Source organism: Rhinopithecus bieti, unplaced genomic scaffold, assembly GCF_001698545.2.
Source record: "Rhinopithecus bieti isolate Rb0 unplaced genomic scaffold, ASM169854v2 scaffold_79750, whole genome shotgun sequence".
In the NCBI taxonomy this organism is placed as follows: domain Eukaryota; kingdom Metazoa; phylum Chordata; class Mammalia; order Primates; family Cercopithecidae; genus Rhinopithecus; species Rhinopithecus bieti.
The window spans coordinates 36,801-43,348 of record NW_016829669.1 but is presented as its reverse complement, the minus strand read 5'-3'; positions in this window follow the sequence as shown (position 1 = coordinate 43,348).

Genomic DNA, 6,548 nt, shown 5'->3' with positions numbered 1-6,548 from the left:
CTTGGGTGGCAGGAGGAGAGAGTCATATTTTCTTATAAATTACATACACACACAATTTCTTATATGCCCATAGAAAATTTCTGGAAATATGCACAAGAACCTGGCCACATGGGTTGACTTTGGCCAGGGGAATTGGTAACTAGAATTGAATGGAGAGAGGGAGAGGTTTCACTGTATTTACATAAATATATGTTATACTTTAAGTTCTAGGGTACATGTACACAATGTGCAGGCTTGTTGCATATGTATACATGTGCCATGTTGGTGTTTTTTTTGCACCTTTTGAATTTTGAACTGTGTTGCTCATTTGGTACGGGTTGGTTTTTCTGGAAGCAGATGCTGAGATGCAGTTTGGAGTACAAGATGTTTATTGAAGATCAACACCTGAGGAAGAAAGATAAGGAAGAGAAGAGCTGGGCAGAAAAAGAAGTCTATCTGTGAGGAAACCTTGGCAAGACCTTGGCTAACCCTCTGTGATGCTCCGGAGCACATATGGCCTACCAGAGCAATCCAGGTGGGTGTAAATGGCCTTTACACCCCTTTTTTGACAAGGTATTGGATGCCATTGACCTGGGAAGGCATTCTGGTGGGCCAGGTAGCTCTTTGCAGCTGAACATTCCCCGCTAGATCTGACAGCTTGGGTAGCAAATCCTACTGTGAAGGGAGGTGTAGGTATCATGTCTTAACAAGGACACAAGTTTTCCTATCCCCTCACTTTGCTGAGAATTTGGTTGGGCATAAAATTCTAACAACATTTAGAGGTAGGACAATTTATTTTCAGATAAATAAATCTTCATGAAACTTACCTCTTGGGCACTCCTTTCTATTTGTTTAAGTCAATGATATTCCCCCTTGGTCTCTGAATTAGTATCCAAATGCATTTTTTTTTTTGAGACGGAGTTTCATTCTTGTTGCCCAGGCTGGAGTGCAGTGGCACAACCTCAGCTCACTGCAGCCTCTGCCTCCCAGGTTCACGCGATTCTCCTGCCTCAGCCTCCTGAGTAACTGGGATTACAGGTGCCCACCACCACACCCAGCTAATTTTTTGTATTTTTAGTAGAGACAGGGTTTCACCTGTTGGCCAGGTTGGTCTCGAACTCCTGACCTCAGGTGATCCATCCGCATCGGCCTCCCAAAGTGCTGGGATTACAGACACAAGTCACCATGCCTGGCCATCCAAATGCAATTTTCAGCTGATGCACCTGGTATAATAATGATTTTTAGATGATTGTAGCCAAATAGAGGAAGTTGTAACAAATGGCAAGTAGTTGCTTCTGGGGAAGAGGAATTGGGATTGGATGAAGTCGGGACTTGGGATGGTCATTTTCCATCCAACTGAGACATTTTTGAGAGTGAAAGGGATCACTGTTAATAATTACACTGGGATAATAGGCATAAATTGTGCTATTAATTAAGTCGTGCCTCCCCCCCACCCCACCGCCCCAAGTTCATATGTTGAAGCCCTGACCTCCAATGTAATTGTATCTGGAAAGACGGTCTTTAGGAAGTACTTAGGGTTTAATAAGGTCATAATGATGGGTCCCTAATCCTATAGGACTGTGTCCTCCTAAGAAGAGGAAGAGAGAGGTAGCGATCTCTTCATGCACATGCACCAAGGAAAAGATATGCGAACATATAGTGAGAAGTGGCCATCTGCAAGCCAGGAAGACAGCCTTCGCCAGAACTCCACCATGCTGGCATCCCAGTCTCAGACTTCCATTCTCCAGAATGGTGAAAAATACATAAATGTCTGTTGTTTAAGCCACCCAGTCTACAGTATTTGTTGTGGCAGCTCAAGCTGACTCATACACATCAGAACTGTCCCTGGGAAACTGGGGTGATTCGCCTTTTTTGGATTCTTTGGAATTTTAAATCTTTATACCTGTATTTCTTTGTGAAAGATGACATTAATTTTAAAAGAAGAATTATAAGGGTTTAGAAGTCAACTCATAAATCTTCACATCTCGTGCAGAAATAACATGTGTGATATTCCTGTTGTATAACCATCCTTGAATACCTTCCTGTGGCTCATGTTAGATCTATTTCTGGGCAGCTATAATTGTTAGAAGATTCTTTCAAACTTGTCAGTTTGTAACTGCCACCAATAGATGATAATACAGAAGCTTTTCTCTTCTGTGACTAGCCCTGCTTTTAAAAGTGCATTGCTTTTCTTAGTCCGCAAGGAGTGACACCTCCACCCTGTCCCAACCCCACCTTAGCTGTAGCACTGTGCTGTGTTTATTAGTGTTAGAGTGAAGAGTGGGGAGACTTGAAAAGTGGGGAGAGCAGGTTTGTGTAGGTTAAGAAACCAGACCTCAGAAATGATTTAATGTCTTGGATAAAGTCACGCATAACCCTACAAGGTAAAAGCTGTATCAGGTTTGATTGGCAAGTGAGTGCCTCCTGCATCGGAGAAGTCACCGTCTGCAGTGATGTATAACCCCTGGCTCCCTGCTGGCTCCGTTCCCCCATCAGCCTGCTGCCATTGCCCTCTCGCTCTCCCATGATGTAGGACATAGCTGAGATTGACAGAGAGAGAAGGTTGAAGGGACAGTAGTTAAAATGTCACCCACCCACACTGAAATCCAAATGGCTTAATTTACCATGATGTGTTTTAACTAATGAGAGTGAAAAAGTGAAGAGGTTGTACTTTCTAATCAAACAAAGTAATGCCTTAGTTACTGAAATGCAAATAGCTTCATTGGGAGGGAAGCAAAAGTTAATTAGGTCACATAGATAAATTAGGAGGAAGCTAAAACCATTTTTGCCACAATTAGATCTTTGCCACAATTAGTTGGTTTGTAGTAAAGGAGAATACATATAGACATTAAAGATTCAAACGTAAGTATTTTCGCATTAGATTGCTTTGTGACTTTGGTGACTTTCAATTTTATAATAAATACCACCTTTACATTCCACTGCAGATATTTTAATGTAAAAATAGTTTTGCTTATTCTCAATGGGTGCTGTTTTAAGTCCTCTGCCTTTTCTAGAGGATATGCTGATTCCTTGCTGCTAAGAAGTGATCCCTAATGTGTAACTAAAGATGCAACAAACATGTTTACTTTTGCCTTCTTTAAACTGTTGGAATTATATTTTAGTTTAAAATTTAAAAAGTTTTAAGGTTATTAACTGAGCCTTAAGTGTACAGTATAAAACAAGAAGGTCTTTTTGTTGTGCTGGTGGTGTTTATTGTTGTTTTGGTCTAAGAATTTAAAATTAATGATGCACAAATGTGGAGTATTTCCTGCCCTCTAGTGGTTAAAAGTAATTTTGCAATATTGGTTACATCTTAGTGCTTTCAATCACAAAGGAGGAAGCTAGGGAATATTTTAAAAGCAGTTTGCAAATTATGTTGGTGCATTGCTGTAGCTAATTATCGTTGTTGCATATTTTAAGAAAGAGAAACAATACTTTTATGTTTTATTAACCACAATATACCAATGCTTAGAAATCTGGCAAGAAGGGAAATAAATTTTAAGATAATTTTTCTTCAGGATTAAAATATTTCTCTACTTCTACAAAGAGAGTATTAATTTGACATTAATCTAGTTATAGTTTAATTCCGCTCCTGATTCTAATCGTGATTTTCCTGTTTGTCTTCTTTCATACTTTAGTTCCTATATTTAGGAAGAGAATAATGGGTGATAATACTTTCTATTTTGTAAGCTACACATAGGATTATATATATCACATTCGTGTTATATTGTGAAAGGAAAATGCTGTGGCATGTTTTATGAGCAATTATTTTTATTAGTTATCCTTGGGCATCTATTTGACTAATTATTATTATTATATATTCTAAGATATTAAGTGCAAAGGTTCTAAATTTTATTGACTGCAATGTAAAAGATCAGGGAAGCAGATGAGAAGCAAAGTACAAATAGGCTATTAGGAAGAATGTGAAGGAGCCCAGAAGGTCAAAGAAAAGTGCTATAAAATAGCAGATGAGTGATTGTTGACCATTCTTCATTTCTTAGGAAAATTAAACTAATCAACTCTTCATTTTCATTACTGTCCTGAAATTAATGTCTGTCCATCTCTGACTGCTAACAGAAACCTTTGCTGTCTCAGGCATTTCCAAAGAAGCAGTAGTTCTGGTCTCAGGTGAATCTAATACATTATAAACTGGTGCGATGATAAAAGAGTTCAGGAGAGAAAAGATTAGCAACAACTACCCCTTTTAAGACAGGCTTAACCGGGCTATAGGAAAATTTAAAGTTCTGGTGAAAAATGTGACATTACTAAATAAGAGTCTGTCATTTATAAATCCTTATTTTTCTCATAGGATTTTGTGTGTGTGTGGTAGCTAAAATAGCACTTAAGCTTTGGGTGTGATTTTGTAGGTATTAATAGTGTGAGCATAATTAGTGAATAACATCCGACTATGTAAAAAGGCAAGTGAAATGTACTTAATGCCACTGAATTTTACACATCAATATGGTTACAATGGTAAACTTTATGTTATATATATTTTACTACAATTTAAAAAATTTGAAAAGGGCAAATGAAATCTTTCTGATTTTTAATATTTCTAGCAATGGTGAATAAAATGTGCAACATCTAATAAACATTTCAGGAACTCTGAGCCACTTAATAAGAAATCCAAGTAAACACTGGATATAATAAAGAGGGACAAATGCTCGCCACATAACATTTTCTGAATACAGGCCTGACTCCAAGAAGCAAGTGATTTTGTTTTCCACAGAGCATTCACCTGCACACGCCCATCTGAGTGAGAGGGAGGGGACGGCTGCTACGATTCATGCCAGTGCGCAGGAGCAAACTTACTTCTGATTGATTTTAATTCCTTTACTGCTTTGTCCTAATTCATAAGTGAGATCTGTAGCAGACCGCAAATAGCCCAGCGAGACAAGACCCATCTAGGCAAAAGTTTACCTACTGACTGCCTTTGCCTTCACTCCATTTGCCGTGACTGCATATTTCAGTGGCTCTCTGGACCGCTGCAATTTCCTTTTATTACAAAGTTTAAAAAAAAATAGAGATGGAATCTCACTATGTTGCCCAGGCTGGTCTCGAACTCCTGGTTTCAAGTGATCTACCCAACAGCCTCCCAAAGTGCTGGGACTACAGGCGTGAGCCACCGTGCCTGGCTTGGACCACTTCAGTTTTACTACTGAAGCAGAAACTGACAGTCACATTTTATCATCAACAATAGCACCTTGTTTGCTAAAGGATAAAAATCAAGAAACATGACTTGCTCCTTGAGAGTCTAAGATAAAAGTGGTCAGGCTTCTATTCTGTGATGCTTTTACCTTTTACAATCACTCATGACTGGTAAGGTGGGCATCTCCTTGCCTGCTGTAGAAGTAGATACCTTAAAGAACAACTAAACTAAAGCTCTTCAGGAATCTATGGTCCTCCTTTCTTCCCATTCTTCCTCCCTTCCCCTCTCTTCCTTCTTCTCCCTCTTCGTACCTTGCCTCCTCTCTTCCTTTCTCCCCCGCCGCTCCTGCCTGCCTCCCTTCCTTCTAAAATCTTTATATAGTGTTTTAAAATGCCAGGGATTTACTACTGGGCTTCAGTGTATCTATTTTTTTCTTATTTAAACATAATTCAATGCATGTTTCCTGAATGCTTATTATGCTGCAGGGTTGGATGGCAGGTGGTTGTGTGGTAGTGAATAGGGCAGTGGATGATGGTTCAGAAGAGAAACACTTAAAAATCAGACCTTGGTTGAACCCACTTGTTAGCTCCCATTTCTTGGGGAAGTTCTTTCTGAGCTCAGTTCTCATGCATAAAAATGAGTATTAACGGAAGTGGTTAAAATAGCCTTAAATGCTAAAATATATAGTTATCATAACAATTAATAATCGCTATTATTATTAAGCTGGGGGGAGAGGAGTCAAAGATGATTACAGCAGTCTAGTGCAGTGGTTTCTAATTAGGGATGACCCCCCACTCCACCCTCAGGAGCATTTGGCAATGTCTGGAGATATTTTTGGTTGTCATAATAGGTGAATGATCCTACTGGCCTCTGGTGGTTAGAGGCTTCTGATGCTGCTAAGCACCCTACCATACACCAGGAAGTCCCCACAACAAAGAATGACACAGTCCCAGATGTCCATAGAACCACTGTTAAGCCTGGTTTAGTGAAGAAAAACCATTAATATATGTTTCATATATTCTATAACAAAGCAGTGAGCTCGTATTGGGGGGACCCATTAAGTTGTCCACTTGATATTCATGCTCTTTTTTCATATAATGGTGGTTGAGACAATGTGCTTAATGGAGAAACGACATTTCCCAGTCTCACCTGCAGAGTGGGGTGATCAATTACGTGAAAGAGGAAGTAGTCAGGTGGTGCGCTTTATTTATTTTATTTTAAGTTCTGGGATACATGTGCAGAACGTGCAGGTTTGTTACATAGGTGTATACATATGCCATGGTGGTTTGCTGCACCCGTCAACCCGTCATCTAGGTTTTAAGCCCTGCGTGTGTTAGCTATTTGTCCTAATGCTCTCCCTCCCCTTGCTCTCCACCCCACTGGATGGTGCTCTTTAAACAGGCTTTTTTTTTTTTTTTTT